This window comes from Mauremys mutica, chromosome 17 (genome assembly GCF_020497125.1).
Source record: "Mauremys mutica isolate MM-2020 ecotype Southern chromosome 17, ASM2049712v1, whole genome shotgun sequence".
Classification (NCBI taxonomy): Eukaryota; Metazoa; Chordata; order Testudines; family Geoemydidae; genus Mauremys; species Mauremys mutica.
Window position 1 is genome coordinate 149176 of NC_059088.1, and position 15567 is coordinate 164742.

Here is a 15567-nt window from a genome sequence, read left to right on the forward strand (position 1 = left end):
TCACTGATAAAGTTAAAAAACCACCGATTCCAAGGCCAGACAGGACTAGTGTGAGCATCTAGTCTGACCTCTTGTCTACATAGACCAGAGACCTACCCCCAAAATAATTCCTAGGGCCGATCTTTTAGAAACACATCCAATCTTGATATTAAAATAGTCAGGGATGGGAAATCAACCATGAACCTTGGTAAATTGTTCTAATGCAGTGGTTCCCAAACTTGTTCCATCACTTGTGCAGGGAAAGCCCCTGGCGGGCCGGGCCGGTTTGTTTACCTGCCATGTCTGCAGGTTTGGCCGATTGCGGCTCCCAGTGGCCGCGGTTCGCTGCTCCAGGCCAATGGGAGCTGCTGGAAGCGGTGCAGGCTGAGGGACGTGCTGGCCGCCGACCCCTGGACTAGATGATCAGCGATCTCTTCTGGCCTCTAAATCTATGAATACGCTGGTGGCTAGGCCTGGTGTAGATTTATTATTAGTTATTACTAGCTAATAAGCAAGTCCATGTGCTACCTATCATACTGAATCCTTTGCTATTTATCATTCCATGTCGATTATGAATCGTGGATTGTGGATCAACACGTTACTGATGTTCTTACAGCCGCACCTGGCAGATTAGAGCCCCATTGTGCTAAGTGCTGTAAAGCTAAATAGCAAAAGACAATTCCCACCCTGAAGGGATTATGCTCTTTTTGGCCCTGATTCTGCAAGGAGCCCCCTATGGAGTCTGATTGACTTTAATGGGCGTAGGGATCTCCTAATATGATGATCATCGCAGGATTAGGGCCTTAGCTAGAGAGAAGGAGGGTAAAGAGCAGAGGTGGGGTGGGAGGACAAAATAAGAGAGACACAAGCAGGCTGAGTTGTCTGCGTGCGGTGAGAGTCGTGTCCCTAGGGGGATGCACAGGTTTTCCAGGGGGTATTTCAACTCATCTGGATATTTGCCTAACTTTACAACAGGCGAGATAAAAAGCACTAGCCAAATCAGTACAAACTAGATACAATCAATTTAGGCTTGAATAGGGACTGGGAATGCCTGAGCCATTATGAACATTGAATCTATCTCCCCTTGTAAGTATTTTCACACTTCTTATCAAACTGTCTGTACTGGGCTATCTTGATTATCACTTCAAAAGCTTTTTTCTCTTACTTAATTGGCCTCTCAGAGTTGGTAAGACCACAACCACCTTTTCATGCTCTCTGTATGTGTATATATATCTCCTCAATATATGTTCCATTCTATGCATCCGAAGAAGTGGGCTGTAGCCCACGAAAGCTTATGCCCAAATAAATTTGTTAGTCTGTAAGGTGCCACAAGTACTCCTGCTCTTAGTGCAAACTAAATTTTCATACGGACAATGGCTTGTTTATACTGCTCTATGTACTATTCCCTAATGTAAGTACAGTATTTCTATTCCAGTTGATTTATTTTATAGTGATATCATAACAATGAGAGTCAGACATGTTTCAGTAACAGCGTGCTATGATACTTTTGTATTTTTATGTTTGATTTTGTAAGCAAGTAGTTTTTAAGCGAAGTGAACTTGGGGGTATGCAAGACAAATCAGGCTCCTGAAAGGGGTGCAGTAGTCTGGTAAGTTTGAGAACCGCTGTGTAACTCATGATGCAACTCAGAGAAGCCATATAACAAATGGAGGATTTAGTCAGTAAAACTTCCTTAGTACATGGGGCCATCTGGGTCATTGAGTCATCATTGAGTCACAACATCTGCTGTTGTACACGGTCCCATCATAGAACAGAATTATATGAATAGGGCGAATTCCATCTTCAGACTAGTTGGGTTATTTGCCACCACTAGCCCTATTGGAAAACTGTTCCAGATCCTCCTTCCTCTAACGTCCAGCCATCTTAGAGCCACAAGGGAAAGTACCTCCTGTAATGGGCTGCACAGTGCTGGATCGCAAACACAAAGCGGTGAGATCTGGGAAAAGCCCACGGCCAAGGGTTGTGAGCTCCTCTGCTTCTATTGTGCCTGGCATGACCTGTTGTTCAATTGCAGGCCTGCACAATTCATAAAGCAGCAAGGGCCATATTACTCCAAAGAAAACAGCTGAGGGCTGAACCCCTCCGGCCCTGCCGACCCCCCGGCTCGCCTCCTCACCCCCTACCACTGCCTGCCCACTCACCTCCTCAGCCCCCCCGCCTCGCCTACTCAGCCCCCGCCACTGCCCGCCTGCCCGCTCGCCTACTCAGCCCCCACCCCCTGGCTCGCCTACTCAGCCCCCGCCACTTCCCGCCTGCCCGCTCGCCTCCACAGCCCCTCCTCCCCTGCCGCCAGCTCACCTGCCCCCCCGCCACTGCCTGCCCACTTGCCTCCTCAGCCCCCCACCCTCCCCAGCTCGCCTCCTCACCCCCTGCTGCTGCCCGCCCGCCTCTTCAGCCCCCCTCCCTCACCCGCCGCTTGCCTACTCACCCCCCATGGGCCGCACCGTGAGCCCACCTACTCCCCTGCTGCGGGCAGCACAGTGAGCCCACGGGGGCCGCATACGGTCCCAGGCCGCATGTTGTGCAGGCCTGTTCTATTGTAAACTGCTGAATCCATTGGCGGTAAAATAAGCTGAAAATATTTTTGATCCAAAAAGGTTTGGTCCCTTTATTTTTAAATCATCACCATGTGCCTCTGCATTTCTTAGTTCCAGCTGAGTGTGCGAGAGGAAGCATCAAGTAGCCATTCTCTGGGGCTGCTGCAGTGCAGCGAACAAAAGTAAACTTCTGAGATTTTCTCCTGCATTCCCAGCTCCAGACAGGGGCGGCTCTACAAATTTGGCCGCCCCAAGCAGTCATGCGCGGGAGGCGCCCCTGAGCCGCGGGAGCAGCGGACCTCCCGTGGGCATGACTGCGGAGGGTCCGCTGGTCGCGCGGCTCGGCTGGACCTCCCGCAGCTGCGGGCGGTTCGCTGGTCCGGCGGCTCTGCTTGAGCTGCTGCAGGCATGCCTGCGGGAGGTCCAGCCGAGCCGCGGGACCAGCGAACCATCCGCAGTCATGCCTGCGGGAGGTCCAGCCGAGCCGCGGGACCAGCGAACCGTCCGCAGTCATGCCTGCGGGAGGTCCACTGGAGCCACCGGCCGACCGTCCCCTCCGCAGTCATGCCTGCGGCAGGTCCGCTGCTCCCGGGGCTCCGGTGGACCTCCCGCAGGCATGACTGCGGCAGGTCCGCCGGCCCAGCCTGCCGCCCCCCCCGGAAAGGGCAGCCCCAGGCGGGTGCTTGCCCCGCTGGGCTCTGGATCCGGCCGTGGCTCCAGAGGGGTTTTTGCTGAGCAGTTGGGCTTCTGATGGTGGCATCCAAAGCATGTATCTGAGGCTCAGGTGTCAATGAAGGTAGCAGAGGGTCAGTTGATTCACAGCAGTACTACGGCAGCAGGTTACAAGGAAGTGGCTTTCACACTGCCTTCTGAGATGATCTGATAAATGTGCAGTGGGGACATTGGGTAATAGGAGAAGTGAGTCAGTCTCTGACAGTGTAGGCGTAGGAACGAGACAAACCTGAGTGTCCTCACTCAGTGTTAGTGCAGGCAAAACTCCCTTTGGGTTTAACGACTGAGGCCAGCTCATCAGTTGCTGTAGCTCTGCTGAAGTCAATAGAGCCACACTGATTTGTAGGCTGAGCACAACTTGATTTTTTTTTTAAATTTCAATTACAATTTTCTTGGTTGTGGGAAACTATGGAGGGGTCAGGCCATGGGGGAAGTCAGCCAATATTTGTTTAATGACAGTAGACCTTGAGATTCAAAAAGTTAAAGCTCTGTAATTGTTAAAACACAAATTGTCAATATCAAGTCACAATATATCCAGTAAAGATCCTGAAATCAAACCGTAATAAGTTCTCAAGCAGCATTTTTCTTATTTTTCCTATCGGTCAATTTCAATAGTTATTGATGGAAATATTTTTTCATGGGTTTCGGTGTGTATGGCGAAACTGACGTTTACCAACATCTACCAATAAAAATTGAATCCTTCCCACCCTACTGGTTTACAGGTACCCATCCTCCCCATGAGGATAGTTTGGCCCTCTGAAAATCCCCCAAAATTGCTTTTATTATCTATAGACTATATTTCAGCCATGCTTGGGGGTCTCCACCAGTATCAGAGCCTTTCTGTGCTAGGCACTGTAGGGACACAATGCTTGACTTGAACTTACAGTCTAAATAGAAAAGATAGACCAAGGGGAAACTGAGAGGGGTAAGGACTTGTCCAAGGTCAACTGTCAGGTCAGTGACTGAGCCAGAAATAACACCCTGATCTCCCAGCCTACTGCTCTATCCACTAGGCCACGCTGCCTCCTACAGGGTAACAGCACTAAAACCCAGTGCAGTAAGAGCATCCTTGGTTGTTTCTCCTCTTTCAGGCTTTTGCTGGCTCATCTGCTTCACGGGGACTCAATGTTTCACCAGCGATGGTAAGTTGATGCCAAGAAACATGGACAAAATACTCCAGATCTGAACCCAGGTGTATCCTTCCAGCCTTGGCTCCCCAGAAATGTGCATCTTATACTCCTCAGTAGACCCTTGGACAGTATAAGCTCATAGATAGTCTGACTTTCCAACAAAGGGTAATGTTTATGCATCAGCCTTTGTTATCTTAAGTAGAGGTTTCCCAAACACTTCAGTGAAACAAAATGGTTTAAATAAAACAGTATTAATGAGAGAGAGAGATTTTTAGTGGTAAGGCACAAAAGTCAGAATTGGTTACAAAAGAAATAAAAAGATAAAACCTCAAACTAACTTCTAAACTTGAGCAAGCTCAATAAGATTTGAAACCAACATCCCTCTCACCACACCAGGCAGTTCTCAGTTCACAGGCTGGATTTCTTTTCATTCTGGGACCACTCCCCTTAGTTAAGTGTTTTTCAAAGATTCATTGATGTTATAAGCAGAGAGAGATAAGGCATTTTTGTCCCCCTCCTTACACCCCAATCCTTATGTGCTGGAAATATACTTGCTGGGTCCTGTGGGTAGGCAGTATCTGAGCACCAACCTGTCTTTCAGCTGATTTGTAAATTTCCTGTTGAGAACTCTCCAGTTGCTTAATCTCCAGTTAATCAGGGGATTTCTTTTAGCAAGTTGCTGGCATGCGAGTCTGTCCTTGTCTCTGAAGAACTTGCTTATGAGGACTACCCAGGAATTACAATCTATTTTAGTAATAATCATACAGGAAAATCTCATAATTTCACGTGCAGTGTTTGTTATACATATTTCAACAGGATAATAACATTAATCAGATTATGAGTTTCCAAATGATACCACACATGGCATACTTTGTACAAAATAGATCATAGCCATATAAAAGTGGTAAATGTGGGGTAGAGGGTGTCACACCTACCGTTCCCATGTCCTCTTGTTTTTCCTGGCTTCAGGGGAGAGGGATGGAGGCCTTTTCTTGATCCTTTGCCTGATGTGTTGAGAAGAGTGGCCTGCTGCCTTGGTCTTCCCAACTCAGCCACCTGCTCTGTTAGGTCCACTCTTTCTCCCTCAGTGCATGATTAACTAGGTTAATGAATGAACGTGAACCACACTGAAGAAGTGAAACAAAAGGTGCAAAAGGTTATCTGTTGCTCTCTTTAAATGACATGGTTCCTTCTTCCTTTCACAGATGACATGTGTCAGTATTCGACTACTTGTCCTTCTTTTGCAACCTGTGAAAACATCACCACGGGCTACCACTGCACCTGCAAACGTGGGTATATATCTAGTTCTTTGGAGGAACACTTCACTAATCCAACAGTGAAGTGCGTTGGTGAGTATTGGCTCCGGAGCCCAGCTAAGTGAGTGGGAACTCTGTAATGGGGCGAGAGGAATGTAGGTTGCTCTAATGCCATTGGGACCAGCTCTTGCACTTGTCAGAAAGTTGTGTATCAGTGTACTCCACTGACTGGTGAGCATGCTGCAGTGATTAAGGGTACGTCTACACTTCCATCGAGCTAGCATGCTAACAATAGAGGGTAACCAACCAGGTGCGAGTGGTGGTAAGGAACTGAGACTGGAAACCAGTGTGTGGAAGTAGGGTGGGGAGACAGATCTGTCCAGGCAACAGGATGCAGGGGGAAGATGGGACTGGCCAGATAAATAGATTGGGTCAAGGAGTTGGGCTGGGAGAACAATAATGAGATTGGATTAATTATCTGGGGAGGGACAGTGGGACTCTGTGGGACTGGGGAATGTTGGGGGGCTGGCAGTGGGCACAGCTAGAAATTAAGAGGAGGAGAGAGACAAATGGAATGAGGAGCCGAGATGCAGGGGAACTGGCACTGGCTGGGAGAGGGGATCGGGACTGGGACGGGAGGACCGGGTGCAGGGGAACTGGGACTGGCTGTGAAAGGAGACCAGGACTGGGATGAGACACCTGAGGCATTCAGATTGGAACGGGGATAAGAGCCAGGGATGGGAAGAGACAGCACTGGGAGAGGGACATGTGCAGGGAGGTTTGTGGCTGAAGGGGCCAAGCTTAGGTATGAGCAGGCAGAAGAGTCTGTGCCCACTAGTGGACACTCCCCTCCAGAGTCTGGAATGGGAGCCAAGATTCCAGCTCTTCTGAGTCCCCACCCGGCGCCTGGCCAGGCTTGGTTCCGTCAGTTCTGCATGACTCCCTAGGCGTGGGTGAGTGTCTCAGAAGAAAATCTTGCCCTTGCCAGGCCACTCACACCATGATCTTTGGAGTTACTTTTATGCTTGCAACGATGGCCATGCATTGAGCTCTGGAGTCAAGATCTTTACTGATAGCAACATAACCAGAACCCTTCAAAGTTATTTCTTGCTGCTGCTGGTGGTGGACATGGATTTTAAGACAAAGCGGTGACCCTAGCAGGGGGTTAGTCTGTTTCTGGACTAAAACTCACTGTAGCCTGTTCACAGGATCAGAACTTCCCTTCCCGCAACTCCCATCCTTTGGTCCTAGTGTGAAATTCCCCAGGGTGCAACCTGAACTGCTGTGTCCCCTTTACTCTCTAGCCTCGCGTTCCTTTTATGCTGCTTTACTGTCAGGCCAGCTACTCCTGGCCTGCTCATGCACAGCCACTAGCCTGCAAAATTACTCCCAGATGTTTACATGAATGACGTCCCAGCCATTCATGAATAGATACAGGGAAACACCCACATATCTCCATTCTCAGCCTTGGCTCCCCAGAAATGTGTGTCTTATACTGCTCAGTAGACCCCTGGACATTATAAGTTCATAGATAGTCTGACTTTCCAAGAAAGGGTAATGTTTATGCCCCAGCCTTTGTTATCTTAAGTAGAGGTTTTCAAATACACTCGTTTAGATAAAACAATAAAACATGTTTATTAATGAGAGAGAGAGAGAGAGAGAGAGAGAGAGAGAGAGAGAGATTAAGTGGTAAGGCACAAAAGTCAGAATTGGTTACAAATGAAATAAAAAGATAAAACCTCAAGCTAATTCCTAAACGTTACCAAGCTAAATAAGATTTGAAACCAAAATCCCTCTCACCACACCGGATGCTGCAGGCAGTTCTCGGTTCACAGGCTGGATTTCCTTTCATTCTGGGACCACTTCTCTTAGTTCAGTGTTTTTCAAGGATTCATTGATGAGAGAGATAGGGTAGACAGAAGCGGCGATACAGACAGTTTTGTCCCGCTTCTTACACCCCGATCCTTGTGTATTGGAAAAACCCTTGTTGGGTCATGTGGATGGGCAGTATGTGAGCGCCAGATTGTCTTTCAGCTGATTTGTAATTTTCCTACTTAGGACTCCCCAGTTGGTGAATCTGTGATTATCCAGGGGATTTCTCTTTAGCATGTTGCTGGCATGCCAGTGTGTCTTTGTCTCTGAGACACTGGTTTATGGGTACTACCCAGAATTACAACACATTTCAGTAACAATCAGACAGGAAAATCTCAATTTCACATGTACTATAATTGCACGCATTTCTACAGGATAATAATATTCATCAGATTATGAGTTTCCAAATGACACCACACAAGGCATACTTTGTACAAAATAGATCATAGCCATATAAAAGTGGTGAACATGGGATAGAGGGTGTCACACCTACCATTCCCGTGTCCTCTTGTTTTTCCTGGCTTCAAGGGAGAGGGATGGAGGCCTTTTCTTGATCCTTTGCCTGATGTGTTGAGAAGAGTGGCCAGCTGCCTTGGTCTTCCCAACTCAGCCACCTGCTCTGTTAGGTCCACTCTTTCTCCCTCAGTGCATGATTAACTAGGTTAATGAATGAATGTGAACCACACTGGAGAAGTCAGACAAAAGGTGTAAAGGGTTATCCATTCCTCTCTTTCAAAGACATGATTCCTTCTTCTTTTCACAGTCGACAGATGTCAGGATTCGTCCACTTGTCCTGCTTTTGCAACTTGTGAAAACGTTGCTGGGGGTTACCACTGCATCTGCAAACGCGGGTTTGCATCTAGTTCTGGGGAGCAAAACTTCACTGATCCAACAGTGAAGTGCATTGGTGAGTATCGGCTCCGGAGCCCAGCTAAGTGAGTGGGAGCTTGGTAATGGGGTGAGTGTAATGTAGGTTGCTCTAATGCCATTGGGACCAGCTCTTGCACTTGCCAGAAAGTTATGTATCAGTGTACTCTACTGACTGGTGAGCATGCTGCAGTGATTAAGAGTACGTCTACACTTAGAGGCTAACAGCGGTCTGTGAGCCCTCTAGTGGCACGTGCTGTGGTCTGTGGTTCAGAAACTGCCCACAAACCAGTGTGGGTGTAGCTAGGCCCTTGCATGTTTGTGTATGTTTATAGGCAGTAGCATATGGGAGCCAACGGCCCCCATGCAATTTTTTCATATTGTTGTTATAAGGAAAGTTGCATCTGTAGTGGTGCCACCCTCTTGGGCCCCAAGCAGGTGTGAGAGGTGGGATTGAACTGGGACTGGAAACTAGTGTGTGGAAGTAGGGCAGGGAGACCGATCTGTCCAGGCAACAGGATGCAGGGGAAAGCTGGGACTGCTAACTGACAATGTATGAGGCTCACTCATTGCATGATTGGTAACTGTGAGAAAGCTCTGTCCTCGTCTCCATGGGTCCCACGTTTTCCTGGTGGATTTGCTAGCCTCAGAGGCTCACTGTGACCCTCCACGTAGCCCTTCTCTCTCTAGAGGTGTAACCCTTCTGCCCCTCTGAGTTGGCAGCAACAAGGGCCGGGTTCAGTATCCAGGGGTTCCGTTTCAATAACACAATGCAAAACCGGCTCGAGCCCCCACCCAGTGACCTGGGACAATTACATACCACCCCCCCGGGCGCCTCTAGGAGGCAATACTTCCCCACTCGCAAGCACGAAGTCTGAGTGTAGCAAAATCCTTTTAATAAAGGAGGGAAACAATGTGGCATCACGTTGGAGAGACACCACAAACAGGACTATACACAAACCATAAGCAAAAACCCACCTCCAAGTACATTTGGCACTGTCCTTAGGGTCTTAAGTCCAATCACCCCAAAGTCCAACAACCCAAAAGTCTCAGTCTCCGGTCAGTGCCACCCCAGAGTTCAAAAGTTTATCTGCAGCGTTTTACCCCCACCCAGCCTGGGTGGAAATGGGGGGGGGTCGCACACACAGGGTGCTAGAGACACCTTACGTGGGCCAGGGCCGACTGCCCCGCTTCTCCGTGGAGTTCTGCTGCAGCCTTCACCACGACTGGCTCCACTCCACCAGCTGTGCCGCTCCTCCAGCAGACCCGTGAACCATGTCAGCCGTCCCCACAAACCGCTCCACACTGCTCACTGTTCCATGGGCTGCTCCAACGTGCTGCAGACTGCTCCGCTCTGCCAGCTGCTTGGTGATAGATCTTCAGGCTCTCCCACTACTTAACACAGCACTCAGTGATCTCAGCTTAGTAAGCTTAGCTCTTTTAGTGATTTCAACTTGTAGTAGGAGAGCCCCACTGCCACATGGCCCAACGTGAATTCAGGTCAGCAACCTCCAGATGCACTCCTAAAGGATTCAAAATTAGCTCTGCTCTTTAATAGTGGAGAGAGGAGGAAGTGCAATTGGTGTTCCAGGCCCTCAAAAGGGGCCCATACCATCAGGTACACACACCAGTCCCCAGCCTCTCTCCCTTCACTGGGTTTTGGAACCCATGTCCCTTGTCTAGCAAGTACTATTTAATGTAGGTTGAGTCATTTCTGTCATAAAGCAGTCTCATAGTTCCTCATTCACATAATTAAGGTAACAGCCCCTTTTTTTCCTTCCTGCCCCAATAACAAAGAAATTGGGGATTCCACAGTGTGAAAATAGCCATCCCATGCTGCTGTGTGTTATGCTAAGTGGAGTGGGTTTACCAATGCAAATGCACATTCCTAAAATTCCTTTGCCCACTCCTCATAATGTACCACCAGATGTCAGGGTAGATCTCATCCTGACTCTGCTTATAATTGGTAACTGTGAGAAAGCTCTGTCCTCGTCTCCATGGGTCCCATGTTTTCCTGGTGGATTTGCTAGCCTCAGAGGCTCACTGTGACCCTCCACGTAGCCCTTCTCTCTCTAGAGGCCAAGGGTCACAGCCTACTGAACCATTTTCATCATAAGCCAGCAAGGGAGCTGAGGAGAAACTATCCTCTCTTGCACAGTCTCTGTTGTTTCCCAGTTTCAGTGATTAATCAGGGGTGGGGGGGGGAGCCTGGGCCCACCCTCTACTGCGGGCTCCAGCCCAGGGACCCTAATACTATCAGCTATGGTAGCCGACCTTTTTAGAAACAGGACGCGTACAATTCCCCGGGCTACTTCCCCACAGCATCCCCCACTTCCTCAAGCTCTACTTCACCCTTACCTCAGGGCCTCCTTCCTTGTGCCTGATATGGTGTGTACTGCTCAGGCTCTCCAACAGCGCAGCTTCCTCCTACAGCTCCTGACATGCGCGGCCACCTGACTAACTGGGAGGTTTTTAATTAGTTTCATCCAGCCCCTGATTGGCTTCAGGTGTCCCAATCAACCTAGCTGTCACCACTGCTTTCTGGAAGGATCTTAATTGGTCCTGGGTCTCTTGATTAACCTGAGGCTACTGCCATTTGGTTACTATGGTAAGAGGGATTTGTTTAGCCTGGGGCTAACATACCTGTTTTTCACTACTTTCCTATAGCCATCTGGCCTTGCCCCGTCACGTAACGTACAGAGTATTCTTCCAATCATGGAAGCCTTGGCAGAACATTCCCCGCTTTTTGGCATCAGAAAACAGGCGGCAATAAAAAAAAGTTCACTTTCTTCTTAGAAGGTGACTAATGAGCCATTTTCACTTGCCAATCTGTTTGTGAGGCTTCACATATTCAAACATTGATTTGGTCAGGTAACGGTTCTGATCTGGGTACTCTCGCTTTGTCAGTGAAAAATCAGCATCTAGATCCTGGCATTTCTGTGGGCCCTTCTCAGTCCAATATGCAATGAGATCTTGAGAAGTCATGTCCCCCTCGCCTGGATCGCTGGAGAAGGGTATTTTTGTATTACTGTCACTGGGAAAGTCTTCGAAGTGGGGTGAGACTGCAGGTAGAGAAGGCACAAGAGATGCAGCAGGTTCACTTAGACTGGTATTCTCCTGGACTTCCTCACCACCAGACTTAGTAGGAGGAAAAAAACGTTAGGAGAGAAGGAGTTCCTTTCAGCACTGCATCTTGTCGTTGCCATCTTTCTTTGGCCTCCTTCAATGTCTGCCAGCCTCCTTTCTTCGACATGATTTCTATTGTCCAGTGTAGGCCGGCTGTGTACAAAGTTCAGTATTGCTTGGGCCCACAAACACTTATTTAGCCCACAAAGACAAAATCATAACCACCATAAATTGAGTCCACAGTCTTGATTAATTTGTACATAACAATATCGAATGAGACAAAAAAATTCCAATGGCCCCACTGCCGTCGCTCAGCTGTTACTTCAGTATGGAATGGAGGGCCTACAACAGGGCTAAAAATTAGGCTATATGTTAATCTGGCTTCTGAACGTAGCGCTGTCTACACAGGGGGGTTAGGTTGGTATAACTACATCACTCAGGGGTATGGATTTTTCACACCCCTGAGCAATGTATTTTACCAATATAGGTCTGTATTGTAGAGCCAGCCTGAGACCATGATTTTTAGTGACTAGCAGAGTTATGAATTTAATTTGCCATGCTCATCTTTTGAAGATGTTTGTTCCTTTGCACAGCACCTTCAAAAGACCAGCGTGAAAACGAAAATGGACTTTCTGGTGTGATGAGCAATATTTCTATTGCTGTTGTATTGGCAGTGGATTCCATCTGAAGGACTCACAGGAACTCCTGGGGTGTTAACACAGTTCTTCTGTGGATTCAGATATATGAGGCTATTGTGATAATATATAATCTGACCTCCTGTATATCACAGGCTAGAGAATTCCACCCAGCCATTCCTACCTTAAGCTCAAAAACCTGGTTGAATTAGAGCATATAGTTTATAAAGATAACAAGGCCTTTATTGGCCTTTACTCTAGGGTAGGGGTGGGCAAACTTTTTGGCTTGAGGGCTGCAACAGTTTTCCAAAATTGTGTGGAGGGCCGGTTAGTGAAGGCTGTGCCTCCCCAAACAGCCAGGCATGGCCTGGCCCCCGCCTCCTATCCGACCCCCCCTGCTTCTCGCCCCCTGACGCCCCCCCCAGGATTCCTGTCCCATCCACCCCTCCCTGTCTCCTGACTGCCCCCAGAACCCCCGCCCCTGACTGCCCCCCATCGTGCCATCAAACCTCTCCTCTCATTCCTGCCCCCCCGCCCCACCCAACCAGCCCTTCTCCCTGTCCCCTGACCACCCCCAGAACCCCTGCCCCTGACTGCCCCCTGCTGCCCCATCTAACCCCCCCTCTCCTTCCTGACTGCCCCCCTGGAGCCCCTGCCCCTGACTGCCCCCTGCTGCCCCATTCAACCCCCCCTCCTTCTTGACTGCCCTGATACCTATCCACACCCCCGCCCTCCTGACCACCACCCTGAACTCCTCTGCCCTCTACTCCTCTACCCCCTATCCAACCCTGCCCCCTTACTGCGCTGCCTGGAGCACGAGGTCAGGCCGAGGCTCTGCAGCTGTGCTGCCCCAGGAGCTCGCAGCCCTGCCTCCCAGAGCATTGCGCCGGCGGCGGGGCGAGCTGAGGCTGCGGGGGAGGGGGAACAGCAGGGGAGGGGCCGGGAGCTAGCCTCCTGGGCCAGGAGCTCAGGGGCCGGGCAGGAGGGTCCTGCCTGCCGGAAGTGGCCCGCGGGCCGTAGTTTGCCCACCTGTGCTCTAAGGTCTCTCCAGGGCAGAGTCACGGGACTATCAAAGAGTGTAACTGTAATTACTGTAGCATAGCAAACATAACATGGCATATCCATGCTTCCCCACGGCGACTGCACAATGATAGATTCCATGTTTTCTGGTATAGACGTTAATGAATAATTGTTTCCATATTCTTCTGTTTAGATGTTAATGAATGTTCTCAGGACCCACCAGTCTGTGGCCCTCACAACCAATGCAACAACACCCGAGGGAGTTTCACCTGCCAATGTTCTCCAGGTTATTCTTCCCCCAGTGGGACCTCTTGGAAACCTGGTGACTCCCACACCTTGAACTGCACAGGTACCAGTCACTACAAGCCGCCTTGGGAAACCCAGGGAATATAATCAGCTCCTGATGGCCCCAGAAGCTAACAGCGGTCTGTGAGCCCTCTAGTGGCACGTGCTGTGGTCTGTGGTTCAGAAACTGCCCACAAACCAGTGTGGGTGTAGCTAGGCCCTTGCATGTTTGTGTATGTTTGTAGGCAGTAGCATATGGGAGCTAACTGCCCCCATGCAATTTTTTCATATTGTTGTTATAAGGAAAGTTGCATCTGTAGTGGTGCCACCTTCTTGGGCTCCATAAACCAGTCCCTTTAGCTTTAGCATCAGCTCTGCTGTCGACTGGACTTTGCGGGGTTTCATTTCTGTGCCCGGAAGTGTAATGATGCTTTGATCCCATCACAAAGAGATTTGATCCTTATAAGAGAGGCCCCAATGTTGGCTTCCTCCTTCCTTCCCTAGAAAATCTCATCAGCTGCCAGCCCAGGATTCTGCAAGGAGACGATTTCAAAAGCCTGTGCGGCAACAGCACCCAGCACGTATGTGTCGAATGATTCCAAATTGGGTCATCTTCGTGTGCAGGGCAAGAGGGGAAAAGGGAGAGAATGGATGTAAGGGTTGTGTGTGTAGAGTTTGTGTAGTTCACTCAGACAGTGTGTGTGCTGCTTCTGGGTTGGGTAGTATGGATGGACAGACATGGAGAGGGATGATGGATGGGCTAGAGCTGGTACCTAGAGAAGGGTGGAGATGGAGAAGATGGGTGGATGGAGAAATAGCCAGAGCTAGACAGAGAAGATGGATAGAAAGTTACAGTGGGTTAAAAGGAACAGAGAGGCGGAGGGACATGGACACCCATCTTCCACCCTCCAGTAGGTAGGTAGGAATGTTACAGCATTAACTCCTTTTTCCATGATTCCCCTACAGGGAAACCAACAAAACAACAGATTTTGCACCTTCCTGAATGAGACCTCAAAGACCCTGGAATCTGCATGTGGCAATGGAAACCAGTCAGTATCGCTGAAGGTCAGACGCTGTGCGCCTGTATTTGCCAGTCCCTTCCCTCCAAGGCAAAGTCCCTCCTCCTCGTCCCCAGCTGCTGCAACTGGTCTCCAGATACTTCCTTCCAGAGATAAGCCTGGGGGGAGTCTTTAAAAGCAGCTGAAAACAAGGTTTAGTTGCTTCAACTCTAGAAGAGTAGACTGGAGCCAACAGCGAGTGGAATTTCAGCTGCCAGCCAAGAGTGGGTGATGAATGTCTTGGGGCAAAGGGAACGAGTCAGTATCTTGATGGGAGCTGGTACCTGGGTGCCATGGGAGCCATGTGGAGCAGAGGGCCAGACTATAAGAAGCATGTGGAGGGGGAGGGGACCCTAAAAGCCTCCCTAACATCACCCAACCATGTAAGCAGTTGTAGCTGCCTTGGGATGTTCCGTGATGGTAAATGGGGAGAATATGTGGTGGATCCATGGGACCATCTCTTTGTTAACCAGTGGGCCACTGTTTGACAGCCCCTGCTTTACCCAGGGTGTCTTCTGTTTAAACCCCAGGAAGTCTTCACTTCTCTCGATTCGCTTTTCAATGCCACTGCCCAGCAGTCTAATGGGAGCAAGGAGGAGGTTGCATTGGTAGCCACCATCTTTCTGCAGAGCGTAGAATCAGCAGCTTTGGCAACTGCTCGGAAAAGCCCCGGAAACGAGACGCAGACTATCACGGGACAGACAATGAGTAAGAAAAAGGAAAAACGTTCACACAGCTCTGAGCGCCACCCGCGGTGCTCTCTGCAATGAAGGGTGGCGTCGGGGCGAGGGTGCTGGGCTAAAGCATAAGAGAGCTGGGTGCCGTTCCTGCCTCTGACACAGGTTCTTTGAGGGACCTTGGCAAATCACTTGGTGCTTATGTTTCCCTGTCTGTAAAATGGGGATACGAATCCTTCCTGCTGTTTGGGGCAGGAGCGGTCTCTTGCTCCATTTGCTTATGGTGCCCAGCACAACAGGGCTCTGATCTCAGCAACTAGCAGGATTGTGGTAGTGCCTATGAGCTGCAGTCATGATGGAGCAGGGCCCCAT

At 49.5% G+C, this 15567-nt stretch overlaps 1 long non-coding RNA gene across 2 annotated transcripts; it reads right to left on the reverse strand.

The window, feature by feature from the left end:
* Positions 1-347: 347 nt before the first annotated feature.
* On the reverse strand, positions 348-10831 carry LOC123352180. Of its 2 annotated transcripts, XR_006574115.1 has the most exons (5): positions 10753-10831; positions 8021-8212; positions 5335-5526; positions 4990-5143; positions 348-452 (listed from the first exon to the last, which is right to left on the reverse strand). It is a non-coding gene; the product is annotated as an uncharacterized LOC123352180 (long non-coding RNA). The 2 variants fall into 2 exon arrangements; XR_006574114.1 differs by lacking the exon at positions 348-452 and having other exon boundaries at positions 4680-5143.
* Positions 10832-15567: the final 4736 nt, after the last annotated feature.